This window comes from Magnolia sinica, chromosome 10 (genome assembly GCF_029962835.1).
Source record: "Magnolia sinica isolate HGM2019 chromosome 10, MsV1, whole genome shotgun sequence".
Lineage (NCBI taxonomy): Eukaryota > Viridiplantae > Streptophyta > Magnoliopsida > Magnoliales > Magnoliaceae > Magnolia > Magnolia sinica.
Genome location: NC_080582.1, coordinates 49,783,724 through 49,807,550, shown reverse-complemented (window position 1 = coordinate 49,807,550; position 23,827 = coordinate 49,783,724). Strand labels below are relative to the sequence as shown.

At 36.0% G+C, this 23,827-nt stretch overlaps 1 non-coding gene across 1 annotated transcript; it reads right to left on the bottom strand.

The window, feature by feature from the left end:
- Nucleotides 1–6,780: 6,780 nt before the first annotated feature.
- Nucleotides 6,781–6,888, bottom strand: LOC131217873 (small nucleolar RNA R71). The gene has a single exon (XR_009157459.1). It is a non-coding gene; the product is annotated as a small nucleolar RNA R71 (small nucleolar RNA).
- Between the last annotated feature and the right edge of the window lie 16,939 nt (nucleotides 6,889–23,827).

Here is a 23,827-nt window from a genome sequence, read left to right as displayed (position 1 = left end):
CCTTTTCCCGTCTCTTGCCGAGCTACTCTCTCATCGAGTAGTTCTGCACACTCTAAATAACTCCTCTATGTTAGAATACTTTTGAGCCCGATTGAGGAGATCGACAAGAGTTGTCGGGAGATTCTTACCATTTGAAAAAGGAACTTTCCTTGCTTGAGACCAGTCACATAGGCCGTGAGAGCAACCTGGTCAGAATAATTGTCTACCCAGACATCCTTAACGTTGAATCAGATGATATAATCCATTAGGAGTTCATCCTCCCTTTGCGTTATTGTGAGCAGGTGGGTCAAAGTTTTCCTTATGTCTTTACTCCTAATGAATTGGGTGGCGAACGCCCTACTGAGCCAGGTGAACGAACTAATGGATTTCGGCTTCAAATGCATGTACCACTTCTGAGCTGCTCCACTCAGCGTTAAGGAGAACACCCTGCACATCACAAGTCTAGAGGCATCATGGAGCTCCATCCATGCTTTGAAAGATTTCAGATGTCTAGCTGGATCCCTCAAGAATGAATAAGGCGATATTTGAGGCATCTGGAATCTGGATGACAATTGAGCTTGCATGATGTGGTCCACAAATGGTGGTTTTATCTATTCAGAAAGGGCATCAATGGAGGCTAGGGCTTTTGCTCGATGGGCATAATGAATATCACCTAGCTGATCCCATATTTATTTCTTTTTAATTTTCATCCCCCAGGTGACCTCATTTCCAGCCATGATTTCAGGGGTCTTTCCCCGAGCTCGCCTTCTTTTATCTAGCGTATGTCATAAATCGAACCCGGTGAGCTTGGTGGTTTCTAGAGTCTGTGTTGGGACATGCATGCTCCCTCTTGGTCGAGCCTTCACAGTCTGTAACTCAGGAAGCACAAGTACTAGGTGAGATTGTTCAGTCGTTATTTCTTATAGGTGGAGCTATTGATGTACTAGAGAGAGAGAGGGGGGGTGGGTTGAATAAGACTTAAGAAATTTTTTGTTAAAACAATCTCAAAGAACAAATTCACAACAACAAAATAGTGATTTCAATTAAGTCGTAAGAAAACCTTCGCCAATCTCTTATGTAGGATATCCTTATTTCATGACTTTCTCGATCTCAGTATTTCAAGATAATAAATACAAGGAAAAGATTATCACACATCATAAGACAAATAGAATTATAGTGGTTTGGTGTTAACACACACCTACTCCACTCCCAAAATTACTTCTCCACGTAATTTTGGCTTTTCACTATAACAAAAGTTTTCACAAGTTAACCTTAACAACCTCTGATAGTTTGTGATTTTTATGAACTATCACAATTAACCGCAAGTGATTTTAACAGCTTATCACTTCTCAATTCGATGAGATTTTTTCAGAAAATCTCTTTTAACCCAATTAAAAACAATTTACTGGAAAATAATGTATCTCTTGAAGACCTGAGTCAAAGTGAAGATTTCAGTGAAGCATTTGAAGATAAAGCTTCAGTAGATGTAGCAATCCTTTCTTTTCTCAGATGAAGATAATTCAATTTATGAACAACCAAGAAGGATCTAGGGATAGATAATTTTTCTAAAAGAAAATCCATATAATCTGCAGATTCAATCCTCTATTCTCAAGCTGAGTATATGCCACTATTTATTTGATTTTAGCAAGGCTTGAGAAGAGAATTAAATAAGCTAAAATATAATATATGAAAGACAAAACAATTAGCATGAAAAGAAGATTTTTTATTTTTTGTCCCAAAATAGTGAGGATTGGGCCCTATTTATAGCAAAAGGATTAAAGTTTCGGTCAGCCTAAGAATCCCTTAGGTTAGTCGAATTTCACAATTCTGTCTCAACGACTAGCAGATTTCATGGGATAAGATTTGAATCAACCTTAGGTTAGGCGATGATAAAAGTCGGCTGGCTTGAGATTCATTCAACTGGTGTTCACAACCCCAAGTACAAGGTCATAATGTTGTAATAGCTCGGTGAGACCGAGGTCTAATCCACAGGGACTAAACTTGTATGTAATTTGAAAATAACTAGAACTAGAAATAGATCTAAATTGAATTCTGGAATAGTTGAGAGGAATTGTGAATAAAGTATCAATAATCAAAAGGAAACTAGAGCGCTAAGGATCCACTTGTAGCTATCAAGTTGTTACCTTACTTGATTCAATAAACACAACTGGAATTAGAGTCTTATCCTATTCAATTGGAAGATGAAACAATTAAATCAAATCTCTTAACTTTTCATTGATCTAGTCCTTAATGAAATAGTATTGTGATGATTGGAAGGGAATTCATGCATCCACCATGCTCAGGAGACGATGGTGAATCACGAGTTATACTAATCTCACAATCTCAAAACAGGAAAAGAAGATATTCAAAGCTATCACACATCTATTGTAATTTGAGTCACAATAAATCATATAAAACTGAAAATATTCCTTAAATTCAAAATAGAAATCAATGACATTCAACATAAACAAGAATGAAAGCATAGGAAACATTAAAATAAACTACAGCTTCACCTCTTAGCCCTAGTTAATAGATTAGCTAGTCATAGGTAACTCAAAAACAAAAGAAAAAGTAAAAGATATACTAAATTCTATGAAGAATTCGAAGTGGAAGAATATTGTTATGCCTAGGCCTTCTCTCCCTTTCCAAAAGCTAAAAGATGTTTCGAAAAATCCCAGGGACTCCTAATTATAGTTGTGGAACTCCAACTTTCACACCGAGTTGAAAAAATTTGGAAACTGTCTCAAATTTACGCACTCTGCACATTTTCCAAAATAGACTTTTAGAACTTTTATTTTTTATACTCGAAGTTTCAGAATATATTTTTTCAGGATAATTTTCAAGAATATATTTTTTTAGGACAATTTTCAGGATTCCTTTTCTTCATTTCAAATTTTTTATTCTCTTCCTTCCCCAATTGGTTTCCTCGGATCTTTGACATGTGAATTCTTCATTAATGACTTCCAAATCTGTAAATCTTCATTTGGTGATCTTTTGAACATAAATCTTCCTTTTGGCATCAATTTCACCTTAAAGCTCTCAAAATCACCTCGCACATGAAAACATGCATAATTAGATCAATTAAGCACTATCATGTTTATAAAACCAATGTATAAATAGGGTGAAATATGTAATATTTCACACTCAACACCCCCCAGCCAGCATTTTGCTTCTCCCGAGCAAAATATGCGTGAAGTGATCTTCAATCTTCAATGTTCAAATCACTTTCAAAAGATAATCTTTTGTGCAATCAAGTATGAATGAGTACAATCTAAAGAAGTGAGAGTGCAATTTTGAAAGCCTAAAGCTGAATCACACGAGCAACCAATCAAAAAGTTTCTTTATCAATCATTTAAGAGTATAAGTTCATATATCATGTTTTTCCAATGTGCTTAGTGAATTCTATTTACTTTCCATAACATACTACTATTTTATAATGTTAGCCATGCTTATCACCTCAAGTTTTATTAAATAATCAGGTACTGATTCTGAACTTATCACCTTTTCTTTTTTTTTTTTCCAGTTTTTGATTTTTTATCAATGATCCCTTTTATTTATTCATTTTTTTCAGACTTTTCATTCCTTTCTAGTCTTTTCATCATACATGACCTTTTTGTCGATCTCTCTAATTTTTTTAAACTGGTTCTTTTCATTTTTTTAAGGAGGATAAAATTCTCCAGTCTCAATTCTCAATATCTTTCAATGATATACATACAAACTATCAGAAATTCTAGAATTACTCACAGAAAGCAAATTGAACGTGTCTTGTGATTTAGATTATCATGATATTCAAACTTCCTCTTAATCGATTAAATGAAAGAACTTAAGAGATAGTCTTACTCAGTTGATCAAACTCCAACAATTCTAAATTCAATCTCTTATCTTATCATCATACTCAAAGCATTCTTAATTCCACAAATCATCATTTCCCAGACATGTTTTTAGCTTGAAAAACTGAAAATTTTCACAAGTTTTGCTCAAAACTAAGAAAATACTAATTAGTTTACCTAATCCACACCCCCAACCTAAAACCTACATTGTCCTTAATGTAAAAGATATGAGCATGCAATGCACATGAGTCAACGAAAAGAAATGGGAAGTGATGTGAAGATAATACCTGAAGAAGGATAATTGAAGCTTTTCCAAAGTTATTAACATGTAAATGGGTTAGCATGAAGATTAAACAAACTAAAATTAAACTATCCTAATCCCAAATCCTATTAAAGCAATAAACTTAACTACACCTTGGTCAGACTAGGAGGTCAATCCTAGTACATAGGATCAGTAAGAGGCATGGACATGTCCTATGAATCAAACTTCTCAACAAATGGCTTAAGACGATCTCCATTCACTTTGAAAACATTGTTATTCGTCGTATTCTTTATCTCGACGGCCTCATGAGATAAGACAATAGTAACAATGAAGGGACCAGTCCAACGAGATCAAAGTTTACCCAAAAAAATGTAACCGTGATTTGTACAGAAGGACTTTTTGACCAGTTATGAATGATTTTCGAAGGATGTTCCTGTAGTGGAATACTTTCATCATTTCCTTGTAAATTCTTGAGTTCTCATAAGTATCATTCTAGATTTCTTCGAGTTCATTCAATTGAAGTTTGCACAGCGAGCAAATGTTGTTTAAAATAAAGTTCAGATTTTTGATAGCCCAGTAGGCTTTATCTTGTTAAGTGTGAAATATTGCATATTTTTCCTGTTTATACCTTAGTTTTATAAACATGATAGTGCTTAATCGATCTAATTATGCATGTTTTCATGTGCGAGATAATTTTGAAAGCTTAAGATGAAATTGATGCCAAAAGGAAGATTTATGGTTAAAACATTACTAAATAAAGATTTAGAGATTTGGAAGTCATTAATGAAGAATTTATATACCAAAAATCCAAGAAAATCAAGTGAGGAATGAAGAGAATCAAAGATTTGAAGTGAAGAAAAAGAAAAGAAATACTGAAAATTGTCATAAAAAAAACATATTCCTGAAAATTGTTCTGAAAAAACATATTCTGAGACTCCGAGTATAAAAAAGAAAGATCTGGAAGTCTATTTTGGACAACTACATAAAGTGCGTAAATTTGAAGTGGTTTCTAGATTTTTCCAACTCGGTGTAAAAGTTAGAGTTCCACAACTATAAATAGGACTCCTTAGGATGCTCTAAAGCATCTTCTAGGGTTCAAAAAGGTCTCAAGGAGCATAGCACGAGAGTGCACAGCCGCCAAAGAGTTTTTTCTTCTTCCATAGTTTATTTTTTATGCTTTGTTTAAGAGATTTGGTTTCAATCATGTTTATGGTTGGCTAAACCTCTTAGCTAGGGTTAAGAGGTGAAGCTTGTAGCGTGCTTGGATGATTATCTTGCTTTAATTCTTGTTTTTATTGAATCTCATTGATTTATAATTTGATATTAAAAGAATATTTTCAGTTTTCTATGATTTATTGTGACTCAAATTACAATAGACGCTTTGATAGCTTTACATATCTTCCTTTCTTATTTTGAGATTGTGAGATTAGTAAATCATGTTGTTCACCATCATCTCTTGGGTATGGTAGGATGATGGAATCCCTTCCAATCATCACAATTCTCCTCCATTGAGAATTAGGTCAATGAAAAGTTTGGTTTTAATTTAAATTACATTATCTTCCAATTTGATAGGATAGGACTCCAATTCCAATTGTGTTCCTTAAATCAAGTAAGGTAGCATCTTGATAGCTACAAGTAGATCCTTAGCACCCTAGTTCCCACCTTGAAATTCATAAGTTTTAATCAACATTATTCACCATTTCACCATTTCTCTCAATTATTCAGATTTCAATTTAGATCTTTTTCTAGTTCTGGTTCTAATTATTTTCTGTATACGTACAAGTTTAGTCCATGTGGATTCGAACTCGGTTTTATCGAGTTATTATTACATCACGACCCTACACTTGGGGTTGTGAACAAGTTTTTGTCACCGTTGCCGGGGACTATGTGTACATTTTTCTGGAATTAATTGGTATTAGAATTATGCTAAGATTAAGATTTATTTTTCTATTATGTTTTTAGGTTTGGATTTTTTCTAAAATTATTTTTAGAAACTAACATTATTTTCTGTTTTCTAGAATCCTAACATAGCAACTCTTATTTAGTAATTTTGTTTCAATCCTCTCTCTTATCTTTTTTTTAGATCTCTTATTTTTTTTAGTTTTTCTAGTTTTCTTTTTAGGTTTAATTGTTTAGTTACTTGAGGGCTGAGAGTGTTTCGTGCCTAAGTGGGTTCATGACAACACCCTCCATCTTTTGAGTGGAGGATTAGTGGAAGGATTGCCTATCCATCATAAGATTAGACACCACTTGAGATTTTCTTAGTTAATTGAAGTGATGGCTACAAATCAACCTCAACTTGAACCTCAACCACTAGTTGAGGAAGTTCAAGATGAAAACGAGGTGCATAATGTACCCTCGCCTCGTACTCTATGAGATTATTTACAACTGGCGGGGGTGAGTACACCTTCCTGCATAATATTTCCATTGAACGCAGGAACTGTGGATATTAAACCAGGGATAATTCAACTCCTCCCTAAGTTTCGTGGACTAGAATCTGAAAGTCCATACTTGCATATGAAAGACTTTGATAAGATAATATCTACATTACACTTCTCAAACATGTCTGAGGACACAATATTGTTTCCTTTCTCTTTGAAAGAAAAGGCTAAGTCATGGTTACATTCCTTAAGACTAAGGTCTATTGGCACATGGGCTGAGATGACAAGGGAGTTTCTTAAAAAATTCTTCCCCTATCATAAACACAAATACCTTAAGGAAAGTAATCATGAATTTTATGCAAAAAGAGGATGAGACCTTCTTCCAATGTTGGGAGCAATTTAAGGATCTCATAAATTCATGTCCACAATATAGCTATGAAACATGGTGTATAACAAGCTTTTTCAATGAGGGTTTAGCCTCACCCATGTGCCAATTTGTGGAGATGATGTGTAATGGAGGATTCATGAATAAGGAAGCTAATGATGCATGGGATTATTTTAATAAACTTGCTGAAAACACGCCCAATCATGGGATACCTTATCAAGAACTACCACTTCTAAGCTTACTCAATCAAAGGAAAGGGGAAGAATTTATGTTTTAAAAGAGGAAGACGATATAAATGCAAGAATGACCAAACTCATAAGAAAAGTCGAGGCCATGGAACTTAAGAAGATAGAACCCGAAAAGGCTGCGGAAGTTGTTTGTGGTATTTGTGCTTGTAACATACATACAATTGAGAATTGCACAACAATTCTTGCTTTTCAAAAGATATTGAATAAGTAATCAAATGCCATAAATAATTACTAAAAATCTTTCAGAGGACCCACCTCTAATATATACAACTCCGCTAGAGGAACTACCCAATTTTTAGTTGGAGGAATGGACAAACGGCTAACCCACAAGAGGACCTTACGCAATTCTTAAATCAAAAGAAGCCTCAAGAGAATACGGTTCAAAAGTTTATGTAAAACCAAGAGCTATTTAACCAAAATACGGTGCAAGCATTTTAAGATCTCAAAACAACAGTGGGAATGTTTGCATCATCAATTCAAAAGATTGAGTCATACTTAGCGAATGAGGAGAAAGGGATGCATCCAGCCCAACCCCTCCCTAATCCAAAACCACAATATGAAATAAGTGACCGAAGCTCTTCAAATCAGATGGAGCAAGCTAAGTCTATCATCACTCTTAGGAGTGGGAAGATTATTGACAAAACCATTCCAGCGATGGCTGAAAAACCTAAGGACCCGGAAGAAATTAAGAATGATAGAACTAGCAATGCCCTACATGGGTTAGAACTAGAACCTTAAAGTAAGCTTATTGCGTTATTCCCTTAACGGTTGATTGCACCAAAACCTCTCTCTAACTCTCAAGATATTCTAGAGGTGCTTAAGCAAGTGAAGGTCAATATTCCTCTATTGGATGCCATTAAAAAAAATACCTTCATATGCCAAATTTCTGAAAGATCTATGCAATACTAAAAGACAGCAAAACATACAAAAGAAAATCTTTTTAACAGAAAAATTGAGTGTCATCCTCAAGCAAGATGTGCCACAAAAAAATTGAAGATCCCGGTAGCCCAAACATCACATGTGTAATTGGGAACCACTGGATTGAGCACGCACTTCTTGACTTAAGGGCAAGTGTTAACTTGATCCCTTGCTCTGTTTACGAACAATTGGGTCTAGGAGAATTGAAACCCAGTCGAACCACATTAAACTTGTCGATCGCTCAGTTCATATACCAAGAGAGATGATTGAGGATGTGTTGGTCTAAGTTGATAAATTCTACTATCCAATGGATTTTATTGTCCTAAATACTCAATCCATCATAGATATGAGCACTCAAATACCCATCATTCTTAGTCGCACATTCCTTACTACATCAAATGCTATCATTAATTATCGGAATGGAATTATGAATATATCTTTTAAAAATATGACATTTGAGCTCAACATCTTTTTCAATATGAACAAACAGTCAGAGGATAATGACGATACCCACGACATTAACATGATCGATTCTTTCGTGGAAGATAGAGCCCTTTTGACTCTATACTCTGACACTCTAGAGACATGCTTAGCCCACTCTCATGATTTAGATGATGACATGATTAGGGAGATGGATGCCTTACTTGATGCTACGCCGGTACTTAAAGTTAACAGGTTGAGGCCACAATTTAAGAAATTGCCCCAAACCGATGTAGTGCATCTACTGTCTAGCCTCAAAGCACCGAAGTTTGACCTAAAACCTTTGCCCGCTGATCTTAAATATGCTTACTTAGGTCAAGATGAGACATACCCGAAAGTGATTTCTTCTCACCTAGAGAAAGAATAAGAGAGTATGCTTATTTCTATTTTTATTGAGCATAAAGGAGCCCTTGGATGGTCAATTGTGGACCTCAAGGGAATTGATCATTTGATTTGTACTCATCGCATTCATCTTGAGGATAATGCGAAAACCTTCTAACAACCACAACGTTAACTCAATCCAAATATAAAAGAAGTGGTTAAGGCTGAGGTACTTAAGTTGTTGCATGTGAGTATAATATACCCTATATTCGATAGTCAATGGGTGAATCCAACTCAAGTGGTTCCTAAGAAGTCCAGAATCACCATCGTAGCCAATGCCACCAATGAACTATACCAACTAGAGTTACTACTGGTTGGAGAATGTGCATTGACTATAGAAAAATTGAATATCGTCACAATGACCACTTACCTTTGTCCTTTATTGATCAAATTTTGGAAAGGCTAACTGGTCACTCTTACTATTGCTTCCTTGATGGCTATTCGGGCTATAACCAGATTGAGATATCCCTTGAAGATCAAGAAAAGACAACATTCACATGTCCATTTGGCACCTTTGCTTACCGAAGGATGCCATTTGGATTGTGTAATGCCCCCGCCACTTTTCAACGATGCATGTTGAGTATTTTTTTCTGACATGATGGGGCAATATTTAGAGGTCTTCATGGATGACTTTTTTTTATCTTTGTTCCATTGTTCACAACCCTAAGTGTAGAGTCGTCATATAGTAATAATCTCAGTAAGATCGAGGTTAAATCCACAAGGACTAATCTCTTGTGTATTCTGAAAGTAACTAGAATCAAAACTACAAGAAGATCTAAATCTAAATTGGGAAATAAAAGGAAGTATTTATGAGGTATTTAATTAGAAACTTAAGAATTCAAAGGTGAGAACTAGGGTTTTCAGGGATACACTTGTAGCTATTAGGATGTTTCCTAATTTGATTCAAGGAACACAATTGGAATTGGAGTCCTATCCTATCCAATTAGAAGATATAACAATAAGATCATATCTAAACTTCCATTGACCTAATTATCAATGGATTGGAGTTGTGAGGATTGGAAGTGATTCCATCATCAAATCATACCCTAGAGACAATGGCAAACAACAAGATATACCAATCCCACAACCAAACATAGAACAATTATGAAAGTAAGAAGAGATTCCATCACCCAACCATGTCCAAGAGATGATGGTGAACAACAGGATTTGTAACTTCACAATCTCAAATTAGAATAAGAAGATACTCAAAGCTATTATAGATTCATTGTAATTTGAGTCACAACAAACCATTAAAAATTAAAAGTATTCCTTAAATACTAAATTAGAATCAAACAAGAAAAACATCTCAATCATGTTACAAGCTTCACCTCTTAGCCCTAGCTAACGGATTCAGCCAACCATAAACATGATTGGATCTATAACCTTAGAAGAAAACATTGAAAACTAGAAAGAAAGGAAGAAGAAACTTTTCGTTGACGGCTCCAACCCTTTGCTCTGCTTCTCAAAACCCTAGGTATCCTAAAAAGTCTTAGGAAACCTATATTTATAGCACAACTTCCGTAAGTTTGCAAAATCTCAACAATTTATGCAATCCGCGTAACTTTGCGTAACGCCTTCAATGTCATCGAACAACCTTCGATGTCATTGAAAGGGTTTGAATCCGGAAGTCACGTCTTTTCTCCTTTCGTACTGCGTAAGTCTCTGTGTCATTGAACCTTCCTTTGATGTCATCAAGCGAAGCTTTAAGTCATCAAACAGGTCCTCGAGTCATTGAAAAAGTGTCTAAAACAGTCTAGTAAGTTACTTCAATTTCTTCAATAAATTCGATGTCATCAAACAGTCTTCAATGTCATCGAGCATCTTCTTCGAGTCATCGAACATGACTTTGATTCATCGAGAACTGCATCCATTATGTCCAGCAACCAACTTGACTTTTCTATGAAAATTCGATGTCATCGAGTTGTGCTTGATGTCATCGAACACTGGTCGATGACACAGTTTGTGAAGTGAATTTCAACACTTGGTTCTTCCGACTTCCTTCCTTCTCCACTTGGTTTTCTTGGATCTTAGGGTCTTGAATTCTTCAATCTTAGTCTCCAAAGATCTGTTCTTTGCTTTGGCAATTCTTGAGCCTTGAATCCATACTTTTAGCATTCTTTTCAATCCAAGCTCTTAAACTCACCTTGCAACACAAACATGTATAAAATATACCATTAAGCCTTATCATGTTCATAAAATCAAGATATAGATGGGGAAAAATATGCAATTTTTGAGTCTCAACACACTCCCCAACCAGTATTTTTCTAGTCCCGAGCAAAAATATACATAAAATAATCTTCCATCTTCAAATTCAGAACCTTTTTTAGAAGATAATCTTTTGTGCAATCAAGTATGAATGAGTAGTGTTAAGACAAGAACGTAGGATTTTGAAAACCTAGAGCCAAATCACATAAGCAATCAATCAAATAGGTTCTTTCTCGATTTAAAATCATAAATTCATGTATCAAGTTTTTTTTTTTTCTAATGTGCTTGTTGAATATCAACTTACTTCCCATGAACACACTATCAATTCTGAATGTTAGCCATGTTCATCAAATCAAAATTAGTCAAAAACTCAAGTACTGATTCCGAACTTATCCCCCTTCTCCTTCTTTTTTCAGTTTTTGATTTTACATCAACCATCACCCTTATTCATTCTTTTTTAGACATTACATCCTTTTCAGAGACCTTTTTTATTTTCCTCAAAGATGTTGTCATTCTTCATTCTTTTCATCATTCATGGCCTTTTTGTCGATCTCCTATTTTTTTAATTATTTTTTTCATCTTTTAGGGTAGATAAAATTCTTCAGACTCAATTCTTAATGTCTATTAATGATTCACATGCTACCAATCAGAAATCCTAGCATATCCCAAGGAAGCAATTGAAAATTTTTTGTGATTTAGATTAACATGATATACAAATTTCCTCTTAATCATTCAAGAACATTAGGTGGTAGTTTACTTGGGTGATTAAACTCTAACAATTCAAGATTCAATCTTCATCTTATTATCCTAATCAATGCATTCTTAATTACACAAAATATCGCTTCCAAACAAGTTTTAGTTTTGAAATTTTCACAATTTCTGCTCAAAACTAAACAAAATATTGATTAGTTTACCTAATCTACACCCCCAACCTAAAATCTACATTATCCTTAATGTAAAAGAAATAAATATATAATGCACATGAGACAACGAAAAGAAATGGAGTAGTGATAGAAAGATAGTACCTGGACGAAGGAAATTTGAGGCTTGTCCACGAATCTTAGCATAACATGGGTTAGCATAAAATAAAACCAAAAAAAGTTGAAAGTAAACTACCCTAATCCTAAATCCTATGAAAGAAAATAAGTCTAACTATACCTCCATCAGACTATGAGATCAATCCAGGTATACAGGATCAGTCAGAGGCATGGACATGTCCTCTGAATTAAATTTTTCAACAAATGGCTTTAAACGACGTCCATTTACTTTGAAAATGTTGCCATTGTTTAGATTCTTTATATCAATGGCCCCATGAGGATAGACATTAGTAATAGTGAAAGGGCTGGCACAACAAGATTGGAGTTTACTCGGAAAAAGATGTAACCGAGAATTGTACAAAAGGACTTTTTGGCCAGTCAAGAATGATTTCTGAATAATGTTCCCGTCATGGAACACCTTCATCCAGTCCTTGTAAATTCTTGAGTTCTCGTATGCGTCATTCCGGATTTCCTCAAGTTCATTTAATTGTAGTTTACGCAGTGAGCCAGCGTCGTCCAAATCGAAGTTCAAATTCTTAACAGCCCAGTAGGCTCTATGTTCCAATTCCATAGGTAAGTGGCAAGCTTTCTCATAGACAAGTATAAAGGGAGACATTCCAATGGAAGTTTTAAAGGCTATAAGGTAAGCCCATAAAGCATCGATCAATCGGATTGACCAATCTTTTCGGTCAAGGTTAACCGTTTTTTCAAAATGTGTTTAATTTTCTTGTTGGAAATCTCAGCTTGCCCACTTATGTGTGGGTGGTACGGAGTGCTCACTTTATGAGAGATGTCATATTTCTTCATTAAGTTTGTAAATGGTCTATTACAGAAGTGTGAACCTCTATCACTAATGATGGCACAAGGCGTTCCGAACTGGGAAATGATGTTTTTGTTTAAGAATTTAATGACCGTTTGATGGTCATTATTCTAGCACGGGATTGCCTTAACCCATTTAATGACATAGTCTACAGCTAACAGAATGTACAAATTCCTGAAGGATTGGGGGAATGGTCCCATGAAATCGATGCCCCAACATTCAAATGCTTCAATGATAAGAATTGGGTTTAAAAGCATCATATTTCGACGGGACAATGCTCCCAACTTTTGACAACGCTCACAAGCTTTGCAAAATTATGAGTATATCTCAACATAGTGGGCCTGTAAAAGCTGCACTCCAAAATTATGGCCATGGTATTTTTAGCAGAGAAGTGACCACCACAAGCCTGAGAGTGACAGAAGGAGATAACACTTTGATATTCATTGTCTGGCACACATCTCCTTAGAATCTGGTCTGGACAATATTTAAATAAATACGAATCATTCCAAAAGAATTTGCGTACCTCGGCGAAGAATTTCTTCTTATCTTGTGTAGTCCAATGTGTAGGCGCGAAACTTGTGGCAAGATAATTAGCAAATAGCAAACCAAGGTGAGTGGGAGACTTTAAACAATTGTTCGTCAGAGAACATGTCATTTATAGGTGTTGTCTCAAGGGAATTAGGGAGGTCAAATCTCGAAAGATGGTCAGCCACTACGTTTTTTACTCCCTTTTTATATTTTATTTCCAAATCAAATTCCTAGAGTAGGAGGATCCACCTTATCAAGCAGGGCTTAACATCATTCTTACTAAGAAGGTACTTGAGCACCGCATAATCAGTGTAGATGATGATCTTAGACCCAATTAAGTAGGATCTAAATTTGTACCACGACTAAAAGTTCCTTTTCTATAATAGAATAATTCACTTGGGCAAGATTTAGAGTTCTACTTGCAAAATGAATAACATAGGGCTTCTTTTCTTTTCTCTGGCCTAACTCCACCCCAATAGCATAGTCAGATGCATCACACATTATCTCAAAAGGAATACTCCAATCGGGTGGCTGAATGATAGGTACGGTAGTCAATATGCACTTGAGCTTAGAAAAAGCTTCTTGGCATTACTCCATCCACTCGTATGGTACATCCTTTTGAAGTAGATTACATAAAAGATAAGAGAGGTGACTAAACTCCTTTATCAATCTTCTATAAAATCCAGCGTGTCCTAAGAAGGATCGCACGTCTCGTAAGTTCTTGGGTGGAGGTAGGGTAGAGATAAGATCGATTTTAGCTTTATCTACCTCAATTCCCTTGGACGAGATGATATGTCCAAGAACAATTCCCTTATGAACCATGAAATGGCACTTCTCCCAATTTAGTACTAAATTATTTTTCTCACATCGCTTCAGCACACATTTAAGATTCTTCAAACAATCGCTGAAGGATGGATGAAAGATAGAGAAGTCATCCATGAAGACCTCTAGATATTGCCCCACCATGTTAGAAAAATACTCATCATGCATCGCTGAAAAGTGGTGGGGGCATTATACAGTATGAATGACATCCTTTGGTAAGCAAAGGTGTCAAGGGGGCATGTGAATGTGGTCTTTTCCTGATCTTTAAGGGCTATCTCTATCTAGTTGTAGCCCGAATACCCGATAATAAAACAATAATACGAGTGACCACTAGTGTAACACCCTGTACTTTCCAGTACTCAGGTGTTACCGGATAACCAAACTTAGCATAAATATAGGCCAAGCCTAACTAAACACTTATGTTCATCCTAGTTTAAATCTAACCGTTGAAAAACAGTCCGCACCTATATATTTAATGTACATAAAATATTATAAAAATAATATTATATTAACTAAGCATGATGGATGATAATTTTATGGTATATAATTGCATTATAAATATTAATGTAGTATTGAAATATCTATCATAAATATGTATACAAAATCATTAAACATTTTAAAATTTTATATTATTTAACGATGTGAATCTAAATATGATATTGTACAATTTTCAATTCATATATATGTACAATATGATATTGTATATTATAAATCATATAAATATGTGATCAATAGCATGAATATAGTAGTATGTTAATATTTAAATTTTTATTTACATATGTATATGAGATTTTAAACATTTTAATACACAAAAAAAAAAAAATTATGTTAATATTCATATTGGTTAGTAATATACAATGAAAGCCTATCACATGGCCCATTAGGATCTTTTAACCGTTGGCGTTCAATCTCGGGAGGATCCGACCACTAGATCAGCAGGAAATCATCCAATACAACCCAAATCAAGTCATGGGGCTCACCTGAGCCTTGGATCCACCTGATTTTGGCCAAGAGGCCCTAAATAGGGCCTTCCAGGATGAATGGGCAGATTAGATTTCTCAAAATCATCACGGTGGACCCCACCACTGATCCCGTGGGTGGAGTGCATTGGTCCTGGGAGCCCAGTCAAACCGGGCTGACCCGAGCCCTTTATTTGAAGAGAGAATCTCTCTCCCTCTCTCTTTACATTTTCGACAGCAGCGGACGAGCGTCCGTTTGCAACACACTGTGGCCCACCTACAATCTCCATCTGGGCGATCTGAACCATCCATCGGATTCATATGATGGACTTGACCAAAACCCAACTGTTACAACAGTTTTCCCGGTACGAGTGGACACTCGATCCTTGGTGCAATAGGGTCCCACGAAGCACAACGTTTCTAAAAATTGAAACTGCCCTCTCGCCAGCAAGGCAATCCACGTGAGCTCCTTTCCCTCAACCTCAGTTGTTCATTAAGGGCAATCCCAGTCATCCAGTAGCTCTCCACATGGGAGAGGATTTTCGCCCACAGAAAGACCGAAATCGCTGTCGGTTTGAGATTACCGGCTGTATTATAAGCTGTTGCAGAACTGCGCCATCCAAGCCGTCCATTTCCTATCCCATAGTTAAGAAGGCTTAGGGTTGAGATAAAAAGACCAAGCAATCAAACAACAAAGCCCTATCTCCTCTTCTTACGGCAATATGAAGAAAACTATCTGTTCTCTATTTTCTCTGAAACCACTAACTAAACCTTCTGCTATGATTTCTCCAGTCCAGGAGCTTCCTAGAGCTAAGCCAAATTGTCTTCATGTAGTGGGACGAAGAAAAACCCAACGAATTTTCTTTTGCCATTAGAGTTGCCTCCTTCTTCCTCATTCGCTGATTGTGCTACACCACATCTAGTCACAGTGGGTTTGAGTGAGCTCTGGTCGGGAGAGGTGTTGCTGGCTAAGGTCGAAAGAAATAAAGAAAGGAGGAAAAGAGAGGAAGAAAATGAAAGAAGAAGAGAGGAAGAAAGTAAGAGGGAAAAAGTGTGGTGCAGTTACTGGTGCACTGCACCACCGTGACCGGCCGTCCAGACTGTGAACTGGGTCTGTTTCATCAGAGCCGAGTCCAGATTCTCTTAGGCTTCTAGCAGGCAGAGGTGGTGGCGATGCCTTTACTGCGGTCCTTGTAGCACCTGAGAAACCTCTCAGTGGGCCACACCCTACATAGTGGGCCACGAACTGGGCTGAGATGTAGGCCTTCATCAGGCCGTAAGGGGAGCTGAAAATGGCCCACAACTAGGCCTTGAATCGGGCTAGAAAACATGCCTTGACTGGGCTTTCGAAATGAGCTGAACCAGGCCCTCAGCTGGGCTAAAATCTGAGGTGAAACACATCTCAGATGGGCCAAGATTTTGGTGTTACTGGGCCAACAGTCTACCCAGTTCTGATTAGTGCAAAGCCGATCCATAGGCTTAGCTGGGCCATTTGTTTGTTGGGCCAAGGATAGCCTAACCCAACCCCATTTTTGGGCTTATAGTGGACCCAACAGCTGGGTCAAAACAGACAACTAGTTTGATCCTTAGTTGGGGGTAAATTTGGGCCCTAAATTGGGCCCTTTTTGGACAAGAATTTGGTGGGACTGATCACCCTAATGCAGGCCCAAACAACCACATTCATGGGACCCTTCAAACCTATAAGTGTTATAGTTTATAGCCCTTTGTATTGTCAAATTTGTGGTGCCAAAGACATTGTTATGAAGCTTGCATCTATGAAGAACAATGCTCTACTCAAGATCAACTTAGTTTAACAAGCACAGTTCACAAGTCAAGAATCTCAAGATGCTTTCAAGTTTGAGCTCCATCAAGACTTCAAGCTCCATTACTTTCAAAGGTCACTCTTCTCTAAAGTTTCAATGTCCTTACTTCACTATTGAGGTATGACTGACCGTAGATTGACCTTTAGAGTAGGCCATTTTGGATACATAATTCATATGTTTTATATAAGTGAGTTTGGTCTGTTTTAAGACTAGTCCTAGACTTTGTTCAACTAGTCCTAGCACTACTTCGACCTATCTAAACATTTCCTGGATCAGTCGTAAGTTTGTTAAAGAAATTGAAAATTTTCTGTTAGGCTTCGACTAGTCCTGGGGACTGTTCGATCAGTCGTAGGAATAGTGTCGACTGCATCTTCGACTAGTCGTAGACCTACGACACAAAGAACAGCATTAAAATTCCACGACCTATGACCAGTCGAAGGGATCCTACGACCAGTCGAAGGAGAGCTACGACCAGTCGTGAAACTGCCAAATCTTATCGTGCCCAAATTTTTAAATATCTGTTGGTTCTACGACCAGTCGTAGAGGTCCTTAGACTAGTCGAAGGTGTGATTTGCTCACCTATAAATAGAGCACGAATCTCAGAATAAGAAAAGTAATTCAAGTTAATTTAATTCGGCCTTCTGAGAGATAAGTCTGTGCTCTATTTAAGCTAAGTGTGCATATTTAATATTCTCTTCCTTTAGCTTTGTTACTTGATTTTGTTTCTTACATTCCAATCTAATCTGAAAAGAGGAATTGTTGTTTTCCTTTTTCTGGAATCAAAATCAATTAGAGCTAGCCCTTTTGTTTTAATTTAAAATCTATTAGAACCTAGAACCATTATAAAGTGAGTATTGGACATTGAACTTTGACATTCAAATCTCTACTCCGACTTGGTTCTTCTGGGCTGCTACAACGAAGGAGAAAATCAAGTATTTTACAATTTGTGTAATTTACATTGTTTTGGTTTTATTTGAGGTTAAGCTAGAAAATTCTCAAAGTTTTTGGTTATTTGAGGAGAGCCAGAAAACTTAGAAGTGAGGGTTTTTAAATTGTGTAATCCCTTTGAAAAAGACACAATTGTGAAGGTTTTGGGTGAACCTGTGAAAACCTATTTGATAGTGAACACTAATATCCCCTATGTGAGGATATTAGGAGTGGAGTAGCATTCTGTATATTTGTTGTTTAACAATTGGTGAACACACAGGCGAACCACTATAATTCTTTATGTTGTGGATGTGTGATTTATATTTCCTATCTTTTATCATTCTGAATTGTGGAATGTATGTGTGAATGTAAATATTGTAATCATTTCATTTCAAGCACAGTCAGGAATGTTGTAATAATTTAGATTTACAATTCAGCATTATATTTTTGCTATCTCTTTTTAACGTTAAGCTTCAGTTTCTCTATTTGTTCTAGAAATAAGGTTGTCCTACCATAAACTTTGGTTTTTGGTGTAAGGTTGTCCTTAGAACAATTTTTGTCTCTATTTCTCTATTTTAGGTTGCTTTCCATTCCTATACTGTGATTGGTGTACAGTGCTATCTATTCTTTGGTTCATATTCCGCTGTATTTATTTTTAATTTGGCATAGTCCTATTCACCCCCCCCCCCCCCAACCCCTCCTCTAGGACATATAGCTTGGCCATTTCAAGTGGTATCAGAGCCTAATAGCTCGCTCTTATTGCTTTTTATATGGATTTAATTCCTGACCTAACGATCTAAGCTATATATAAGATGTCAAATTTTGATAGCCTATCAGTCACTAGGCCTCCACCCTTTGATGGCTCCAATTATGCCTATTGGAAAGCGAGAATGAGGATCTTCCTCAAATCTATGGATGAGAGTGTGTGGCAAGCCACAGTGACTGAATGGAACCCACCTACCACTGAAGTGACTGGTATTGATGGTTCAAAATCAATGAGAGTAACACCATATTTCTCATGGACCACCCTTCAGAAAAATGAGAGTAGTGCCAATGCAAAAGCACTAAATGCAATCACTTGCGCACTATCACCGGATGAGTTCAAAAGAATCATATCCTGTGATACTGCAAAGCAAGCCTAGGATATATTAGAAATGACACACGAGGATACTACAATTGTCAAAAAATCTAAAGTCCAATCCTCACAACCAAATTTGAAGAAATTCATATAGAGGAAAATGAAATGTTTATGGACTTTTACACTAGATTAAATGACATTGTAAACTTAATATGGGGTCTTGGCGATAAAATCCCAGAAAGTAAAGTGTGTGTAAAGATACTACGCTCACTTCCTGAACGGTTCAACTCTAAGGTAACCACAATCTAGGAACTTCGTGATACAGATAATATGAGGGTAGAAGAACTAGTTGGTTCTTTACAAACCTATGAGTTAAACTTTAAAGCTCCTAAAAGTAAATCCATTGCGCTCGAATCTTCTAAAGGAATTTCTCAAGAAAACTCGGATTTAGAAAATTCTGAAGACGATATGGCTCTTTTAGCAAAGAAATTTTACAAGATTTTCAAAAGCAAGAAAAGGGTAGATTTTCAAAAATCAAATGATAAGAAAAGATCTATACTTAGATCTAAAAATTGGAAGTCTTTGAAAGATAGTCAATGTGACAACTGCCAAGAGTATGGGCACTTAGCAAACAAATGTCCAAAAAAGGACAAAACCAAAAGAAAGGGAATGTTGGCTACTTGGGATGAATCATCTGATTCTGAAACTTCTTCTGAATCAGAAGATTCTGAAACCGAGTCGGGTAGTGAAGTTAAAGCCCTTATGACTTTAGCCAAATTCAACTTTTCAGATCATGATGATTTGACTAGTGAAGAAAATCTGAATAATGATTATGAAAATGAAGATGATCTTCAAGATGCTTACAATGCCCTATATAAGGAAAGTTGTAAAATTACTGTCAAACTTAAACTTCAAAAAGAAAAGTTTTTTAAAATCAAAGAATGTTTTGAATTACTTATTTTAGAAAAATCCTAAATTTCAGATTGTTTTGAAAAATCAAAATGTGATTTAGAATTCAAAACCTCGCTGATTAAAAATCTGAAATCTGAAAATTAGATACTTAAAAATGAAGTATCTTCTCTTCTGCGCTTAAAGGATACATGGAGGTATGCCCAAGGAGATCCAAAGTTAGAAAAACTATTATCTGAATCAAGAAAAAGTGGCGATCTATCCGGATTGGGCTATGATAAGAATATACCTCCTAATCAAAAGTATACTCCTCCCAAGTTTGTGAAAGGAGAATCCTCAAACTCAAAAGGGAGAAGTACTTATCAAGGTTTTTCTAAAAATACAAAAACTTTTCAAAAACCTAAAAGCAGCCATATCAAGTTTAAAAATCAGAACCGAAACCCTCTTGTTGAAAAGATAGTAGATTTACTCAAGGAGCTCTTAAAATCTATCTCAGTAGGTCATTCTTACAACATCAGTCAGAAGAAGGCCAACTATACTCCTAAACCTAAAACAGTTCTGAAATGGGTTCCTAAAGTTGCCTGCTTGGTTGCTCACACCGCTTTCAAAGCTACAAGCCATTCAAAGTGGTACCTAGACAGTGGATGCTCAAGGCATATGACTGGTGATAAAGGTTTATTCACTGATCTCAAAGACATGACTGATGGTTCAGTCACATTTGGTGATGGCAGCAACTGCAAGATTATGGGCCAAGGTACTGTTCAAATCTATAACCTTCCTTTGTTTAAAAATGTTTTATATATTGAAGGTCTAAATCATAACTTGCTTAGCATATCTCAAATATGTGACAATAACCATAGTGTATAGTTTTCTAATCAAAGCTGTGAGATTCTAAACAACAAGGGTTCAGTAATACTAACTGGATGTAGAACGTATATTGTTAGCGAATCCAGCTCATCTAATCAATCATGTTACATGGTCCATACAGACGAGACTGACTTATGGCACAAATGTCTTGGACATGTATACTACCGAAATCTATATAGATTGAGCAAATGGGAACTTATAAGAGGTTTACCCAAACTTCAAAAATTAGATAAAATATGTGGGGAATGCCAGATTAGCAAACAAATAAGGAACTCATACAAAAAAGTGAATTCCAATACCACATAAAGTCCACTCGAGCTTCTCCATATGGACCTAGTAGGACCTACCAGGACGGAAAGTCGAGGTGGCAAAAAATATATCTTGGTAATTGGAGATGACTTTACCAGATATACATGGGTTGTCTTCTTAAAGGACAAATCAGAAACCCTTGAAGAAGTAAAAATGTTCTCAAGTCAGTAAGATTCGTAGTGATCATGGATCTGAATTTGAGAATAGTGGTTTTGAGAAGTTCTGTAGCGACCAGGGAATATTACATGAATTCTCAGCACCTAAAACTCCACAATAAAATGGAATAGTTGAAAGAAAAAATAGAGTGCTTCAAGAAATGGCTAATGTCATGTTGAACAGTATGAAGCTCTCTAAGAATCTTTGGGCTGAAGCAGCCAATACAGCTTGCTATATTATTAATCGGGTTTACACTAGTAAAGGTAATAATAATACGGCTTACGAAATGTGGTTCGATAAAAAGCCTACTGTCAAATACTTTCGAGTTTTTGGCAGTAAGTGCTATATTTTACGAGATCGTGAAAATCTGAGAAAGTTTGAACACAGAGTGATGAAAGGATCTTTCTAGGATATTCTTTAAATAGTCGAGCTTATAGGGTTCTGAACAAAAGGACCGGTATGATTCAAGAGTCCATCAATATGGTCATTGATGATCACAAGCACACCTGTCTCAAGTTCAGATAATGATGAAGTTCTTGTAATTGATAAACCTGATACTTCATCTAATCAGACTGATTCTAAACTTAAGGATTGTTAAAGATCATCCAACCACACAGATTCTTGGAAACCCTCTCACTAGTGTTCGTACCCATAGAAAACTTGAGGATATATGCAATTACATATGTTTTACATCCCAGATAGAACCATCTAACGTAAAAGAAGCTCTTGCTGATGAAAACTGGATTGTTGCAATGCAAGAAGAACTTAACCAATTTGTGAGAAATGATGTTTGGTACCTCGTACCTAGACCTAAAGATAAACACATCATTGGAACCAAATGGATTTTCAAAAATAAGTCTGACGAAATTGGCAATATAATTAGAAACAAGGCTAGGCTAGTGGTACAAGGTTACACTCAAATTGAAGGTATTGACTATGATGAAACCTTTGCACCATTAGCACGTCTTGAATCAATCAGACTCTTTATATCTATTGCATGTTTTAGAAAGTTTAAGATTTACCAAATGGATGTGAAAAGTGCTTTTTTAAATGACGATCTACATGAGGAAGTTTATGTTGAACAACCAATGGGTTTTGAAGACCCCAAAAATGTTGATCATGTGTATTGTCTTAAAAAGGCACTTTACGGTTTAAAACCAACTCCTAGGGCATTGTACGAGAAACTAACAAAGTTTCTATTAAGCCATAATTTTTAAATGGGATGTGTTGATCAAATTCTGTTTATTAAAAAACATAAGGATCATATCTTATTAGTACAAATCTATGTTGATAATAATATCATTTATGGATTTACCTGTACTAACATGACTATTGATTTTGCAGATTTGATGAAATCTCAGTTTGAAATGAGCTTGGTTGGGAAATTGAATTATTTCCTCAGGTTGTAAGTAAAATAAAAACCTGATGGAGTGTTCATTTCTCAATCTAAATATGCTATGAACTTAATTAAGAGATTTAGATTTGAGAATGGTAAGAACTTTGATACTTCTATGAGTGCAACCTTGAAACTCTCAAAAGATTTTGCAGGTAAAAATGTGGATCCGAAATTATATCGGAGTATGATTGGTAATCTATTGTATTTAACAACTAGTAAACCAGATATCGCTCTAAGTGTTAGTAGTTGCACTAAATATCAGTCTGAACCTAAAGAATCACACTTGACTGCTGTCAAGCGCATTATACGATAGGTCGCAAGTACTGTGAATCTCGGTCTCTGGTATCCTCATGAGACTACTGTTCAATTAGCTGGGTACTCGGATGCTAACTGGGCTAGTAATCTTGATGATCGAAGATCAACCAGTGGTGGTTGTTTTTATATCAGAAACTGTTTAGTTTCTTGGTTTAGCATGAAACAAAGTTCTATATCACTTTCAACAGTTGAAGCTGAATATATCGCAGTTGGTAATGCGTGTACACAGGTTGTTTGGATGAAACGTATGCTAAGTGATTATGGAATTAAACAGGATTCTATGTTATTATATTGTGATAATTATAGTGCCATAAATATTTTAAAAAATCCAATTTATCATTCTCGTACTAAGCACATTGATATTAGATTTCATTATATTCGGGAATTAGTAGAAGAAAAGGTTATATCTTTGGAATATATTCCGACCGAGAATCAATGTGCTGATATTTTCACTAAATCGCTCGACAAAAGCAGGTTTAATAAAATGAAATTTGATCTCAGCATGTGAATTTTAAAATGATTAATTATGCCTATTTGTATCATATTATATATATTTGCTAGTTTAGTTTTCAAATCTTGATAAATATGCAAAAATTCAGATTTTTTAGCTTGTACTCGACCAATCATGAGTATCCACGACCAGTCGTGCTACGACCGGTCGTGTATACCCACGACCAGTCGTGAATCGCGTGGATTCACTTAAAATTTGGGGGAAATCACTTTCTTCTTCATTTCAACTTCACTCTCCAACGAGCCAACACACGACTAGTCGAACCCATCTTCCAAAATATTCAAGGTTAGTGCTCCATTTG